This window comes from Nipponia nippon, unplaced genomic scaffold (genome assembly GCF_047370975.1).
Source record: "Nipponia nippon isolate SJK-2023a ecotype South Korea unplaced genomic scaffold, ASM4737097v1 scaffold_1, whole genome shotgun sequence".
In the NCBI taxonomy this organism is placed as follows: domain Eukaryota; kingdom Metazoa; phylum Chordata; class Aves; order Pelecaniformes; family Threskiornithidae; genus Nipponia; species Nipponia nippon.
In genome coordinates this window covers 114996717-115013858 of record NW_028262290.1, presented here as the reverse complement: position 1 = coordinate 115013858, position 17142 = coordinate 114996717, and the positions used below count along the sequence as shown (strand labels likewise).

General features: G+C 39.7%; 1 protein-coding gene across 2 annotated transcripts in view; it reads left to right on the top strand.

Moving 5' to 3' along the window:
- ELMO1 (engulfment and cell motility 1) overlaps window positions 1-17142 on the top strand; it is a 313327-nt gene that overhangs the window by 166144 nt on the left and 130041 nt on the right. The window lies entirely within an intron of this gene.

Sequence of the window (17142 nt, the reverse complement as noted above, 5' to 3'; positions counted from 1 at the left end):
CCATTTTTACCTCTGAGTGACAGTGAGACAGATTTTGGAACGTTACTTTCTACCCATGGTACTGTTGGCTTCAAAGTTGTTCGGTCTTGGCTTCTGGGTCACTTAGCTAGCCACCCTGCTCTCTCCAGTATCTTGTGTTTTCTCCTATCATCTACAGCCATACGTCTGCTCTTTGGAGCAGGGATCATAACTCGTTTTGTACGTGTGAAGTGCTTAACCTTATTGTGTCCTGGGTGCAGGATTCTTTAGCTTCTTTAAAATTACATTTACTCAATTTTCAATATTATTAATAATAATAAAAAGCATGTGTGTTGGAACTCAAAAAAACACTTACAGGCAAGACAGAGGTGTGGATGTAAGGGATTTTTTTTAGAAATTGATTAATGTATCCAAAAGACAACAAAGAGGTAACTTGATGAAGCGTGAAGAGCTCTTTCATCTGGTAATGAAAGGGATGGCAAGAATCAAGACCTGGAAGTTAAAGCCTGATAAATTCAAACTGGGAGTAAGGTATAGGCATTAGCTGTGAGGTTGCTGAACTAAGGAACTAGCAGAACAGAAAGCTGAAGAATAATGAGAGGAGAAGAAAAAAAAAAAAAATCTCGATGTTGATTTCCTGTGATTACTGGAAGCTATAGCTTTGGCAAACTTCATAGCGTGGTAGAATAATAGGTGTTACTTGTTTTAATGTGGTTACTGGAACCCAATTCTAGGATTTTTTTTTTTTTTTTAATAGGCTATAACAGACGATGTAGTAACTTAAAATTCTGGGCAGATGTGACAGCAAACAAGAAATATTAAAATATTTTTGGGTTATTGCCACAGGAATAAATGGCCATAGGTTAAAATATTTTGGATTATTGCCATAGGAAAAAATATGGATAAAATAAAATCTTCAAAATATCTCCCATTTTGAAAACTCTGCATCTTTTCTGAGCTTGGAAAACTTTGTTAGCTGCTCAATCTGTGTGTTCAACAGCATTTCTTTGTTTCCCAAGAAGATAGAAGTGAACACTGTAAAAAATACAACAACAAGCTTCCCTCTTGCATTGTCAGGCACTGGCACAGGCTGCCCAGGGAAGTGGTTGAGTCCCCGTCCCTGGAGGTATTTAAAAGACGGGTAGATGTGGCACTTAGGGACATGGTTTAGTGGTGGACTTGGTAGTCTTAGGTTAATGGTTGGACTTGATGATGTTAAAGGTTTTTTCCAACCTAAATGATTCTGATTCTAATGGTGTCTGCCTTGAAGAAGGAAACAACAGGCAAAATCTTAAAATAAAATTCAGACTTTTAAAGTTCACTTGCAAACTTGCAGAAAGAAGGAGCTTCAGACAGCTGAGATGTAGCCAAATGTTTGTTGCTCATCTGGAACAATTTCTGCACGTTTTAAGAGTTGGTCATTGTTCAGGGACAGTTTAACGCTGAGCAGATTGAAATGAAGAATAAAATCATCTTGGAGTCCATTCTGGACTTCCTTATTTCACTTTGTGTTAATATTTTATAAATACGGATTTATTAAAAGTAGCCAAAGTCTCTTGTATTTTGCAGCAATCTGTGCTTCAAATCTAAAGTAAGCTCTCACGGTTTCACAGCACTGCTGTGCAGCAGACTGGAAATTTTGCAGCTGCTCCTTTTAAAAAAGGCATGAAGTTGCTTAATGAATTGTACACAGAATCGAACAATGTCTAAAAGCCCAATGTTGTTTTAATGGCAGCTTTCAGTGTATTTTAATGTTGCTTTGTATATTCCAGAAATGTTTGTGTTGGCAAAGCTAAAGGATTTTGAGGGTGGAAGTGAGACGTGTTGCAGGTGAAGAGGTGCACTTGAGGTTAAGGCAGAATGATTTTGGGGTTTGAGGACAATTGCATTGGCAGGATGTCTGCTGACATGAGAACAGGATTAACTGCTAATTCCCGTAGTTCCCAAGACAAGGCTGTACTTGCAAAGGCTAGAAAATGCACAGTATTCTGGGAAACACACGAGGCCTTGCAAAGAATACCCCCTTCCTTGAGCGGCTGAATGTCCTTGTAACAACCCCCTGCTGAATTGGCTCTCAGTTAGTGAATGTACCACTAATTGTCCCAGGTTGTCCCTGCACATGAAGCTTCATGGATGCTTGAAAGGCACTGAAGGCACTTCTGGATTGCTATTGACTGTGTAGTCGGGTCCTCTGTCAGAAAGCTGTACTCTCTTAGACTTTTGAACTTTGTTTATTCTAAGTAAAAGAGATACCTTTTTAAAATTTGAATTGATGAGGGGAGCTTCTGAGCTTTGAAAGTATTTAAAATTCAAATTGCCAGGCTTCTGAGAGAGAAGATCAGGCAGAATGCCCTGACGCAGTACTAACCAGGGGTAAGGCAGGCACCGAGTACAGCATTTATCTGAAGCTTTTCTCTGGTTAAGACGTGCTGCTTCTCCAGCCATTGTAAACACGCTGTTTGTGTTTATTCAGGAGGCCACGAGGGTTCCTTCTGTTGCTTGGTGGACCAAACAGATGAATACAGATGTTCTAGGAAAAAACACCAAAGCAAGGAATACTTAACACTTATAACAATAACAATTGTTATGTAACAATTATAACAAACAATAGCAATTATATCATATAACTGTACTTTTGGCACCACCTGGTTCTGTGGAAAGCAACTTTAAACTGACTGATTATATACCCGCTTGAAACTGTGGGAAAACTGTTTTCATGGAGGGGTTATACTTGGCCATTGATCATTCCTAATCAATTAAAAAGGGCATGTCTTTGATTTATTTTTTTGCAAGAGTGTTTTCTCACAGAGTTGATCAAAACAACAATGAAAACAGAATAATGAGAGCCTGAGATCTTAATATATTTTCTTTAAATTATTTGTCATTCACTAGCTGTATTTAGTTGTAAAACATGATCAAACTGCCCTTAATGTACTTTGTTGTAAATCTTTACCAGTCAAGCTCTTGTCTTTGCAAGTAAAAAGAACAGTAAAGGTGAGTAACCTGAAAGACTGGAGCTGCACTGTGAAGGTGACACAGATTTTCAACACTGGGTTACTGATGTTATGTACATGTTAAAATACCATCCGTCACTTTCATTTCTGTTGAAATGCTTGCTAATGAAAAGCTGAAGAAAATTAGTTTCTAACAATTAAACTTCACTTGCCCTTCTTGAAGAAGCGTAGATTAGCTGGAACTGTGACAGGAGGAAGCTATAGACCCTCAGGCCTTTTACAGACCTTAGAGATGTTCACATTTAGCAAGAGCTTTTAATAGTGCTGGCTAAGTAAAATAAAAACAGGAGTCTGCGGAGTTATATTTTGCTCTGTTCCGTGAAGAAGGATTCAAAAAGTGAGTACAGCCACTCTGGAAACTGCCCTTTCAGCTTTACTTCTTTACTTTGCATGTGGCATTCTCTATTCCTGGGTTAGCAGGAACATTGCATAAATGTTTAAATGTCGTGAATGCATTTTCATGGTATATTTCTTTATATGTGACAAGGAACTGAATTTCTTGTTTCATAACATTTCTGGTCTCTTTGTGCTGAAGTTTTGCCATGGCTATCTTTTGTGAATTGAAAAATAGCTTCAGTGTAAGTTTTAAATACAAAGCTTTAATACCTGTGAGTAAGAGAGAGGGAAGGGGATTCTTAATTTTGGGAGAGGAATTCCAAATAGCCTGGAGAATTGGCTTATGGCATTAAAACAACAGTAAATGTGATGTAGTGTCATGGGGTGGAGCAAGGAGGTGAAATTGTCACCTCCTAGAAAACTTTACATTAGGATCCGGCATCCCTCCTGTAGGACATTGGGAATGTAAGCGTGGGTACACCTGGGCAGTTTTTTAGCTAGCATAGCTAGACTTTCCATTTTGTTATTTTCATGAGAGTTTTGAAAGAAAACAGCCCTAGTTCTTCTTGGGGGACTACAATTCTCACGTTTCTTTTGCTCAGTGTGTCAGGACGTCCATATGCGCCTCTCAGGGCACCTCTCAGAAACAGCAGAGTCTCCTGTAATTTCTGCTCACCAGTTTTTAAACAAATTAGAGCTGCGCTCTTTGTACGCACTAGTTGTGTGCGTATATATGCTGATAAGTCGTTAGAGGAATATAAATATATGCTGCCTACTCCAGGAGCCCGTCACAGTAGGCAGTTCATTAATAGGGAGACGTGCACCCATACAGACTCTTGGTCTTTGTCTTTGTAGCCAGGTCATCATAGGAATTTAGGCTCCCATAATTTTTTATTTCATGTATTGGGGATATCGGAACAAAATGGAGCTCTCTACGAAGAGTTATTAGATATGTAAACGCTTTCTGACAGAAGAGTTGTTAGCTGCCCCTAAACACCTTTTAATGTACGGTGCCCCTTTGGCATGGAGAGCCATGACTCTGTTCTGGATCTTTCCAAGTTGTTTTTGAAGGAAAAATTCATGGCTCAAGTTAGACACACCTCTTTTTTTTTTTTTTTTCCCCCTTCAGTCTTGTTCGTTACTGACATTTGTACAGACTTTATTCTTTTTCTTGCAGTTTCAAATGCTGTGTATTAACAGACCTCTGGCCTCCAGCAGTTCTAGGTTCCCACTCTTTCAGGATCAAACTATCTGCTTGTTTTTCCCAGGCCTTTGTGTTTTATATGTGCACAGCTTGCTAAATTATTTACTAATAATCCCCCAACTGGCTAGTGGCTCTATTTTCTTCCCTAATTACCACTACAGAGCATCAGTTTAATTATTCTATCGAGCCTCTAAGAAAGGACTTAAAACATCCATCAGCTCTATCCAGATTTGTTGTCTCTTCACATCAAAGACCCACTTGATGACAGACACTTAAAAAACCATAGCATAATAATGTTAGCTATAGGCATGTATAAAGTGACTGATAAGGAACTAAGGAAAGTGTTGGATTCCTTGTTCATCTGAAGTAGATTATCGAGACACAAAAAATAATGGGTTGTGTACATATGAGTGTGAAGGAGCTTGTTGGTGTGACACTGACTTCCTTAAGCTTTTTGCAATAAGTTTTCTTCTGGTGGATAATAAGTCCTTTGGTTGTTTGGTTGCTCTTTGGGTATATTTCATTTTTAAGTTTATAGCCTCTCAGCACAAAATATAGTTGGTATTTGCATAGTAAAATTCTAAGGCAAGATCTCTGATAGTTTGTTCTTTGGGCCTCTCCAAGCACTCCATGAGAATCAAGCACCAAACTTACCAAAACAGAAAGCAAAGGTAATTGCCTTATAACCATACATTTCACTTGTGTTCGTCCTGACATTGAGAATAATTTTTGTCCTTTATGTGTTCAGCCATCCATAGTTTTTGGTGTCTGGTGCAGAATACAATTTATTCATCCTCGTCAGTGATGGGACATTGCTTAGCTGAACCAAACAGGACTGAACACAACAGAATTCAGCATAGGTTTATCACAGGGTGGAGCAGAGCTCGCAGGACCAAGTTATAGGCTCTCATTTTCCAAGTTGTAGGCTGCACAGTATCTCGGTGAATCGCTCAGTTACTATTCATCTGGGGGTTTTAGAGTAGATGGCAAACCTCACCTCAGATGTTTCAGGGTGTATACCTAAGCAGGAAAAGCTACCTTAAGTCTTAAATAGTCAAAAAATTGGCTGAGCCATAACAGAGGAGTGCTGCTGCTACATGTGTTTTGCTACAGGCAGAGACTGCTATCAAAATAGATGAAACCATTTTGGAAGAGGAAAAAATTATCAGAGCCAGTGCCAATGAAAAGAAGCCGTGAGGATGTGAATGGTTTTCCACAGAAAAAAGGGTTGAGTGTGTCTGCCTAGGCCCTAAATTTAGGCTGCAATTAGTTTTAATTTAGTCTTTTGATTTTTACGCTTCGCAATATAAAAAGTTCGTATGATTCTTGACTTTAAAAAACAAAAACAAAAGGAAAAAAACCCCAACAAACCTCCCCCCCAAATGTTTTTTTTATAAAACATAAAGGCTTGGGATTTCAGAGGCGACAGTACTGCAGGTATCGAAAAAGATGAGCTTTGTGTGGAGCCATGGTGCAACTTGACCATTACCGTGAAAAATAGTGCATTTTTTGTTCTAAAAAGACGTCAAACTTTAAGGACAGTGTAGCTCTCAGCTTTTTAGTTTTATTGCCAGGTTTTCCCGTATCACTGTTTTTTCAGCTGTATTTTGCGAGAGGCTTGTGACCAGACTGGAGCAATCCCTGCAGTGACCAGCTGCAGGCGCTGTTAGAACTCGTGGCCCTGGTACCAGCCTCAGAGCTTAGATGGTAGTAGTTTTTGCTTAAATTAACTCCCTAGTGTCCAATGTACTTCCAGTCTGGAAAGTTCACTGCCTTTTCATGCAGTAATCCATGCTCAGGATTGTCCTAAGCCTGTCATTTGGAAGCACTAGAGGATGACTGATCTACAGTAGTGTTTTGTTGATGTGCTGTATTTAAAGGCATTAAAAGTCTGGAGAATTATTTGTGAGGTATTCTTGAGCTTTACAGGCAGATGTTTGGAAGCGTGTCCTGGAATTCATCTCTTCCTTCAGCTTTCAACGGTGGAGCCATCAGCCACCCCTTCCGTTTCTTTCCCCTTCTGTATAGTGATGGGTAGTTCTAATGATTATTTCCTTGCATTTGAAAATTATACATTTTGGATTTTGTGAACACCTAGCACATCTACAGAATTTGTAGTTCAGCTGGTCTAGAACTCAACCTGTTGTAGCTCTGGCTGTGCTTTACTTGTGTGATGATGAGGTTCCATTTGATTTTTTTTCCGCTGTTTTTAAATAGCACATAATCATGTTTTAGGAACATTTGAGTTGCGTTTTCAATCTTTTTCCTAATATTTGCATATTAATAAGTCATTGAAAAACATTATGTAAATTTTATATCATGGTGAATATATTATCAAATCAAATGGCCTTTAAGGGTAATTGTAGAAAGCTACTATCAGCTAGGGAGATGAAATTTGACTGTATTTAACTTTTCTCTTTTCCCATACAAAGACTTGGAATTGATATAGGCATTTCAGAAATACCACTAAAATGTTGGAGAGGAGACATACGTTGTTGGGCTTTTTGGAGGCTGGGTTTGGTTTGGCATTTTTGTTTGTTTGTTTTTCCCAGGAAATTATTTATTTTCTGTGAAGTCACAGTTGGATTTTTAAAAATATTTTGCCTTAAAGGTCTGTTTTGTTTGCCCAAGTTGAGGACATAAAGCTGTCCCAATCTCTGCATCTGCAACTTCAAAAATTTTTTTCTAAGTAAAAAGTGTTCTCTTTACCAGGCAATTGAGAGCAAGGGGAAGAGGTAGTCTCCATTTTAAAATTAGGAATGGACATCCCAAGACTGACTTAAAAATCACAAGATGTCTCTTATTTGACCCGTTTTGCCATCTGATTTTTGAGATGGCTTTCTCTGCATCTATCAGTGAGCTTAGAAATAAACAGTAGAAGTACGATTCTTTTCATCTCAGTAGGTGGAGTTTCAAGATGACACCAGATATGGTGTGATATGAAAAAAACTCCATTTGTTGAAACTTCTGGATTAGGTAGATGGAGCACTAGGTAATGATGAATGTGTTAGGCTGAAATTTTCAGGGACCTTCATGAGAGGATTTAAAATCTCATTGAATTTATATCCTTTAAACTTCCCAGTTAGCTGCAGTAGCAGCATCATCGTGCATTACTTAGCTTTGAAAAAGCTGAGCTGACCCTCAGATGGACAAGTTTACGCATCATCTCAGCACACTGGAAGAGCTATTTCTGTCCCTGCTCACTGACAATGAACAAATAACCGAGCATTTCCATCATCAGCAGTTCCTTTCCTCCTCTTTTCCACCCCCAGATTCCAGGGGTGGGTGGTGACAGCTTGAAGTGATTAGATATATTTTCAGATACCTATTCATTTTGAAAATTAAAAAAAAAAAAAAAAAAAAGTGTTTTTCCTTGTCACTACTAAATTATGAATTTTTAAATGTTTTTGTAGATGCTTTGGTAAAGCTGCCAGTTATTTTCTTGTATTATTCATTCCAGTTTAAAACTTCCTCTGCACTGTGTGTGTGTTCCTTTTGTTTTCCCATTAAATGAACTTCTGCAAAATCCAATCTTACTGTACAAGTATTAATGGAAAGCAAATCTTCACGTGCATGGACAGTCACACCACAAGTGGTGCGTTTTACTGGGGATTGGATTTCACTTAGTACAGCAGGGGATAATATTCCCAAAATGCCTTGCCGGAGCATTGGCGTAGAGGCAATTGTAAAGGCTGGAGAAAGGGTCTGATGTCACCCTCCGCGGTAGGGAACGCACAGCACACGTACATACGCAAAACGTCCCATTGCGTAACAGCTAATTTACTCAGATACTAGTTCTGACTTCCCTATGAAATTCAAAATTGCAATAAACTTCCCCGGGATTTTTTCCTGATTTATAAAACTCATGTTTATCCATTCACAAAAGAGATGCAGTGTCATATGATTTGCATAAGGAACTGAATTTCAGTGTACATGTCTTGAAGTATTTATGATCCCAACATGGTTAAGCAAAACCTATGTATTATTTTTTAAGAACAAGAGAAAGGAAAATCTCGATAAAAATAAAGTGCGTCTTGTTCCTCATGAGAAGGCAGAAAAAAATTACTGCGCTGGCTCATGCTCAGTAGGCTAAGCTGCCCCAGTGGAGGAAACCTTTACGTCTGATATGGTGGGTTCATATACCCTGGTTGTACTACGGTGTAAGAGGATGGTGGTCAGAGTCTGTTTCTACCTGCTTTGTGCCCAAATGCTCTTGACCTTCTCCCCCAGCTGAGACAGCTTTTTACAGGTATGCCTATAATATTAACAGTTTTTGTAGCTACATAAAAAGTTTGTATCTTAACTCTATCAACTTGCACAACTTGCTGTAGATGGTGAACAGCTGTGTGAAGATTAGCTGCCCTGTGTGTTCTTCCAGTATCAGTTTCACAGGAAAGACCACAGGTTAGCAAACAGGTTAAAAGCTAGGTAATTAATCTACTTTTCTTCCAGCTGAACTAGCAATTAAGCAGAGATGATATACTCAGTGAGGTTTAAACCACAGATGATACCTGAGAAAAGGTATGTTCCCAATAAATTTTTGAAGATTTGTCTTTGTACTTAACTGAGATGTGATCCCAGCTCCTTTCCAAGCTTTCCGTACAAGTCTAACTTTTCTATTATCACCCTTTAAGTCTGATTCACAGAATACTGCCTTTCTGTAGCAATTAATGATTATATACCTGTCAGGAGCTCCAAAACGCATCAGAAGTTAGAAGAGAAGGCCAGAACTGCATCCCACTGACAGTTTCAGGGAACCCTATGACTTATCATGTCTGGTATAGTTATTCTTTTAAAAAACAAAAATAAAAATTCCTCCCGGTATAGTTGTATTGAGAAAAAATTAGCATGTAGAGCAAGCCTGTTTTATTTCCTTTTTATCAAACATTCATTTTGAAGGGTAGGCTTCTGTAAGTCATCTCATTAGTGGGAACCCATCTGCTCACAGACTACCTTGGAAGGAATAACTTGTGTGTGTTGTGTGTATGCATGCATACACAAAGGTTTCCAGTTCTAGTCAGTGTTGATTCCCATTAGGCTTCAGGCAGGAGAGGAAAGATTAATGATTTGGGAAGAGGAGAGAAAATTGCACGTGCTTGAAAACCTGTCTGGAACGGTCTAACTCCTCTCCCTCAAATAACAGCCATGTATGATTAATGAGAAATTTGCTCATTTAAGCTACAGTAATGATGGTTCTTATTGATCATACCTGGGCCCTGATGTGAAGCAAAGCAAGATGTGTTTGTCATGTGCTTATGTATCAGACTCTTTCATCCTATTTTCAAGTTGTGCCCTGCTTAGTATGGAGTGGAACCCTCCGTACAGAATGTTTCAAAGAAGTATTTGTTCTGGTATCTTGAGTCTTGCAGTATTTTCATCCAGACAAGCCATGTTACGGGACCTCTTGTGGCCGTGTGCGTTTTATTGCAATGGAAAGATCCGTCCGAGATCTGAGGGAGGAGGTGTTCATCTCTCACTCCTCGCACTCCTGTCTGAGAAATGAGGAGAATCATACAGCAAGAGGACTGCTGTTTTCTGACTTCTGTTTTATTACTTAGACATTTCGAAGCTGATGTGAGTTATGATTTGAGAATTCCCAGGAGCAAGACTGCAGCTTTTTCCCCTTTACCACCTGCGTTTCTCAAGTGCCACAGGCTTTTAATACAGCCCTATCGGAAATCTCAGGAGTGCCGTTCACTCAGAACAGATTGATGGTGTCTTGAATCTTGTGGTCTTAGGAATGCATATCCAGTCTTATTTTGGTGTGTGTATAAAAAGCTGATTGTGTTTTTAAGATGTAGAAGAATCTATTTAGTGACACACCTTTAATGCTGATGAACAGCCTACTCGCATTTCTCGCAGATGTGTTATCTTTTTATTAAAACCTCTTTGATCTGTCATACGTTAAACCTTGAATTCCTAAGGTCAGATCAAGGATATGTTCATTGATATTACTGTGTTGTGAAGAGAAAGAAAAAAAAGTATGGCATATATGGGACCTACTTCTACAAAAAATGTACGTCTCTTCTCTGTCTCGTTTGTGTCAGAAATGAGAATGATGGCTGTCAGTCCTGTTCTAGCTGATACACGTTCGTATTGTGTAATCGTGTTTCCAGCAGCTCTGCAGTGGGTTACACTAGGCTTTCTTGAGAAGATTTCATCTGCAGTCGCATGTGCTGAAAGCTATATTTATTTTTTTAAATGAAAGCTTAAAAGTTACATACACTAGGGGATGCCTTTTAAGTGTGGTAGACACGGATACCTCACAGCAGAACCAGCTAGGAATTAGGCAGTGGCTGAGGCTTTTTCCAGCAGTGACTAGTAACTTTGAATGCTTCAGTTCTGGAGTGCTTTGAGCCCAAAGTCCATGGGGCTCAATTTTCAGAGTGCTGAATCACCTTGTCGGAAAACAAGGCCTTTGCTACTCTTTACCACCCAGGTAGAAGCCCCAGATATTAGCTTTTGAAAGCCAAGATCAATGCACTCGGTAGAGATTTTTCTGCTTTTGAGAAATTGACAGTCTCTTTGAAATACATGAGGATTGAGTGCAGGTTTTTTTCACCTAGGAAAAATGTAACACTGGCAGTATTAAATATGATGAAGTCATTACTTCTGGAGGTGAAATATCACTGTTGTACCAAATTGAAATCTTTGTGCTGAGGCATCACTTTCAAGGAAAGTGCACGAGCCTGTCAGTATCTCATTTCATCTTGACTAGGGGGGAATGCGGACAGGAATATCCCAAGTAACTGTGTGAGCGCTGTGTTATAAGGAAGACGGATTACAGGGAGAACAGAAACAGAAGGGGGGTGTTAGGTATATGATGTAACAATACGAAGAAGTCAGCTTTCCATTAAATTTTAAGGTTTTTTTGTCTTTCCTTCTGTCTCCTGCTTTTAAAGTCATCCTGTTTCACAGTGTGAATTGGTCAATTGGCTTTGAGATAATGGATTTCTGGCAAGCCAGTTTAACTTTTGTGTTGAATGAAAATGGTTTCAAGTAGGTGGATGTATGTGGCCAGAAAAGGAAAGAACTGATGGATTTTGTGATGGTAGGAGCAGAAATCAGATTGACCTGTGCTACTCAGAAGAACAGAGATGAGCAGGTGGGACAGTGGCACAACTGGATTGGTAACCAATGCAAATGTGGCTAAGATGGCAAAGGGGAAGAGCTACTTTGTGTGAAAATGGGTTGAGTCTTCCTAATATTGAATGTTTGTAGGCTCGTGCTGATTTATTAAATGATGTAGATTTGCCAGCTTGAGCTCACAATTCTATTCCACTACTGAAATTTAATTTTTCGGTGCATGACTTCTAATTGGCGGGTTTATAGCCTGCCTGGAATTGGCACTCAGCGGCAGGAGCCAGATGTTGCTGAGGCAGGTGTTGCAAAAGATTCTTTAAATTAAATCTTGGTGGTTGGGGGCCTGCTTCTAGTCCAGCTTTCACTGAATTGAGGCACATTTATGAGAATTGCAATGAAGGTTACGGTTGCCTAAATGTTTTTGTAATAAGTCCTATCATTTCCACCTTTTTGGAAGCCTTTAATGTTTAATATGAAATCTTTCAGGTTATTAATCAATGGAGTTTTTGTCTTTTCTTTTTTTAGGGCTTTTAAGTAAGACATAGCTTAATGCCATCTAACCCAGTTACTCCGGAGTAACTCAGGGCCAGGGCAGTAACTCTCCCAGTGTCCTATGAACTGTTAGTGCCAAGGGAGATAAGCCAGGTGTGGGTACAAAGCTGGCTAGGGTCATTTAAACAAAGCTTAGCAGCCCCTGGAGAGTATTGATGTTGTCATTGTAAATGCTTGAGACAGGAGTTGTACATGTTACAGAATGGTGTCAGCGTGTGCCATCTGGTTCCTGGGCTGCAGAAGGCTCTATTTCATGTTACATATGGACTGATGGCACAGAGTTGCTGTCCCAAACAACTGGAGCCCATGTCTTTCAGCTCCCTTGTCAGTGGCTCTTTGAAGTGACCAATGATGTTTCTTCACAGTTGGTGTTTTTGTGGAGGATATCTATATTGATTGAATATATTCAAGGTTTTCATTTACTTCCCAGGTAAAATCTGGATGATTTTTTTGTGTGAAATTTTCTACTCTCATCCAATTCTTTTGCTTAGGATGGATAAATCAAGTTACCATAAGCAGGACTGTATTGAGATAAATCAGTATAATACTGGTCATTGTGTCGTGGTTTAACCCCAGCTGGCAACTAAGCACCACACAGTCGCTCGCCCACTCACCCCTGGTGGGATGGGGGAGAGAATCAGAAGGGTAACAGTGAGAAGACTCGTGGGTTGAGATAAAGGCAGTTTAATAGCTAAAGCAAAAGCCGTGCACGCAAGCAAAGCAAACCAAGGAATCCAGTCACTACTTCCCATCGGCAGGCAGGTGTTCAGCCATCCCCAGCAAAGCAGGGCTCCGTCACGCGTAATGGTTCTTGGGAAGACAAATGCCATCACTCTGAATGTCCCCCCATTCATTCTTCTTCCCCCAGCTTTATATGCTGAGCATGACATCATACGATGTGAATAGCCCTTTGGTCAGTTGGGGTCAGCTGTCCTGGCTGTGTCCCCTCCCAGCTTCTTGTGCACCCCCAGCCTCCTCGCTGGTGGGGTGGGGTGAGAAGCAGAAAAGGCGTTGACTCTGTGTAAGCACTGCTCAGCAGTAACTAAAACATCCCTGTGTTATCAATGCTGTTTTCAGCCCAAATCCAAAACATCGCCCCATACTAGCTACTATGAAGAAAATTAACTCTATCCCAGCCAAAACCAGCACACATTGTTATTACTACTATAACATTATGGATAGCATCTTATATCGTTACATTTCAAAGCTTTATTTAAAGAAGAAGTCAGTATTGTTACTGTGATCTTGTAGGTCACAGCTGACCATAATGAGCTGCTAATAACATCTAGGCAATAACGTTTTACCACAGCCGCTATAGCTAAAGTCTTAATGGATTACATTGTGCCTAGACTGTATGGTGATGCACAGTGGAAAGAGGTCACAGGTGCTTTTCTCTGCCCTTGGAAGCCTGGTTCTATTACAGAGGCATTGGTACTAGAATAAAAAGATATTGTGGACCTACCTCCCTTTTACTGACTCTTAAAGGACAGACAGCTTACAGGGATTGCACAGGGCTCCATCAGCAAAGACTTTGTCTTTAGAAGTGCCCCAAGCCTGCGCCAGGCAACTTTTGGTGGGCTCTGCCAGGCTTGGACTATGTCTGAAAGGCACAACTGAGCTGGGGATGTAGAAGAAAACTAGTGAAGAAAACTAGAGTTTTTTCTCTTCCCTCCCTCTTCCTTAAAGAACAGAAGACAAAAAGGAAAAAAAAAAACTAAATAAACAATTTTGGGAAAACATTTCAGTAAGCAAAAGCCTACAAGATGGAGTCTAATAAATAATTATTTAAAGATAGGGTCATTTGGTGAGAGTAAACAATGATCTAGCTGTGTAAATAAGCTATGGCACAGGTTACTGAGAGACCACAAGAATCTCGAACTAGATTCGGGAGTTTGGTTTCTTTTAAGGCCCAGCCAGATTCACAGCTGTGAGGAAGGATGGATAAAATGTAAAAGGGCATGTCCTGCTTATGTTTTTTTTTCTTTCCCATGGGTTAATCAAGCTCAGTGATGAGATAAGAGGAGGATTTGGAAATAAAACTATGAATTGTTATGAAAATTTATTTGTTTGGCTACACTTTGTAAGTATGTTTGGAATACTATTTATTTCTTTGGAGATGTCTTGCAAGGAAAAGAACTGAATAATGACTTGCTCTCTCTGTCTGGTGATACTACCTTGAATAATTTACTTGAGTCTGCAGCTGAAAGGAGATGAAACAATTACAAATATACTGCATTTTTAAAGGGAGGAAAGGAGGGAAATTTTTTCCTATATGTTACAAAAATTTAGCTGGTTTGTGCTTAATTTCATCTCCTTTTCTTATAGAGGTTGTTTTTTGTGATCCAAGAACTATCCTAAGTAGTTAGGAAAGGCAAATTCCCTGAAGCTGCTGTGCTTGCTTTCTGGTATGATGTGAAAAGCGTCTCTTTTAACCTGCTCTGCTAAAAGAAACGCTGATTCAGCAAAGGCATCTTGCCTCATTGTCCAGCTGAGTTCAGGAGGACTGTTTCTTAAGCAAAAGCAGGATTAGAGTCTATTTTCCTAACTCAATGCTAGCTTACATTTTTGAAAGTTGTAGAGGTTGTAAAACAGTTACCTACAGTATGCCAAATTTAGGCACTTACCCGACACCTAAATGTTATGCACCTTCCCATTGCTTCATTAACCTGTATTCACTATTAAATAGAGCACACAGGTTCTTAGGTTCTTTGAAAGGTCTCTGGGGAGAATTTCTGTCTCTCTACCTCAGGCTCTAAGCTGAGGCAGGCACGCTTGCTGCTTCAGGAAACAAAAGCATTAGTTCACCTTTTCATTTAAACATAGCGGAAGCATATACAATTATTTTAGGACGACCGCTTTAGTAAGCACTGAAAATGTAGGTGCACATCAGACACTGAAGTTAAATACTTGAATCCACTGGTATTCTTCAAGTTTGTTTTTCTTTTTTCTTTCTTTTCTCTTGCATGGCTGTTTCTGTCTTCACTAAGATTCTGGGAAAATGCTGCTCTTAAGCTGTTAAAGTTGTCACTGCAGTATGCCTTCTGCTTTGCTTGAAGACATGGTTTGTGTGGACATGTGGAACTACAACTGAACTTGCTCTAGCAGGGACACATTGCCTTAGTAGCCAGGCCAGAGCCATCCACTCAATCACTACGCAGAGTAGGCTCAGGTGGAGATGCCCTTAAAATTGCACCTCTCATTAATGTCTGATGATCAAAATCTTATCTAGGGAATCTGATTCATTGTTGTGAAGTTGAGCAGTGCTGACAGTCAGGGACGTGCAAAATTGTCTGTGAATCCATAATTAGGGGAAAAATGGTTACAAATCTAGTGGTTCTCCAGATGGTTTAAAAAATTTAGAGGAAAATGGTGACTAATATAACCCTCAGTTCCAGTGAAATCACAGTCCACTTGTGTTTGCTCTCACTGCTTCTTATTAGAAGTGCTTTTAAGAGGCAACATTACATCAATGATAATTGCTTATCGTTGTTGAGAAAATGCTAAACTGGAACAACAGGCCATGAACTCATGGGTATTCTGTACTCAGAACACTTGTAAGATAGTCCCATGGGCTGCATCCTTATATTTGACTTCAGTTATTTAACTTCATCTTAGGTTTTGTAGGAGAGCTTGAAAGAGCATAATATATCATTATTATTATATTGCATGGCTATTACTCTTCAATATATCTTCTATTATGTTCATATATTACACACAGAACTTAGTCACCTGTTTTGCTAATATTCATTTAGTGCAAGGATGAAGATGACTCAAGAAAAACTGACTGTTTTGTTTTGGTCTGTAGAGCTTGCTACTGGAACCAAATGCCCTTCTACTTTATTATGTTAAATCTTATGTTTCAAGGGAGCAAAAAGAAGTGAATAAAATAAAATCTCTCTTAAACCAAAAGCCAACATAAACCACTACAGGCCAGGTTCTGCCACTTGTTAGTGTGCCTGACAACTGATGCACAGTGGACCCATTGGGTGTTGTCTTTGTCATGGCCTAAAATGGGTAGTGATGCAGACAGAAAAGGATGCTCAGGGCAGTCTCTTACACTTAATGGCAAAGGAATCAACGCAGCATCTATGTCAGATGCAGGAAAGGTGATGTAGAGCTTAACTGTCCTGTGCAGCCTCTTCCCAACCACGAAGTCAGGAGCACTGCTCTCTGGCCACTGTAGGAAAACACATATTGGGTCTGAAATACTTCTCTGTAGAGCAGCAACAGATGGACTTTGGGAGTCAGTGCCTCTCATTTGGAGTCCAGCACAGTCAGAATGGCACTGTGGTGCCTCAAATGCAGACTTAGGAGAAAACTGTGGGGGCTCGAAGGCAGGTACTTGTTAAGCATATGGGCATTGGAACGTAATCCCTCATTACTCCCCCATATACCCTGGAGCTGCCAAAATTTGGCATCTTTCCCACAGAGCGAGTATCTTCACTCTGTAGAATGCATAATGCTGTGTGTCAGAGACTATACCATTTGCACACAAACAGAACTGGAGAGAGAAGTGTGTGAATGTAGACGCAGTGTAGAATGTAAAGACACCGGCCCCGTTTCCTACAAATGCTGGGGGATTTGCGTTGGGTGAGTAATGCAGAAACCTGGATGCCTAGCCCTGAATACTGTATCTAAGGAAGATTTGAAATAGCAGTTGAGAGATGAACAGAATCGGCATACTAGACAAGCGTATCAGTTCAATGAACTTCTGTCTTCATTACATTTGTAGTTCATTGCTTATACTTCTTGACAGGGAAGCACGGATGTATGCAGCCTACTTTTGATGAATGTTTTTGTGTGTTAACCTTTCGACAAATAACTATTACTATTTTAAAATATTTATTAAAGAAGCGGTTCATGTCTTTTTCAGGCTTGTTCGAATGAGTCAGCTCAGACATTTTAGAGCTGCTCCCAAATTATGTTGCGGTTTTAATTGTCTGCTTATGAGAAATGAAAATTAAGCCAACAACT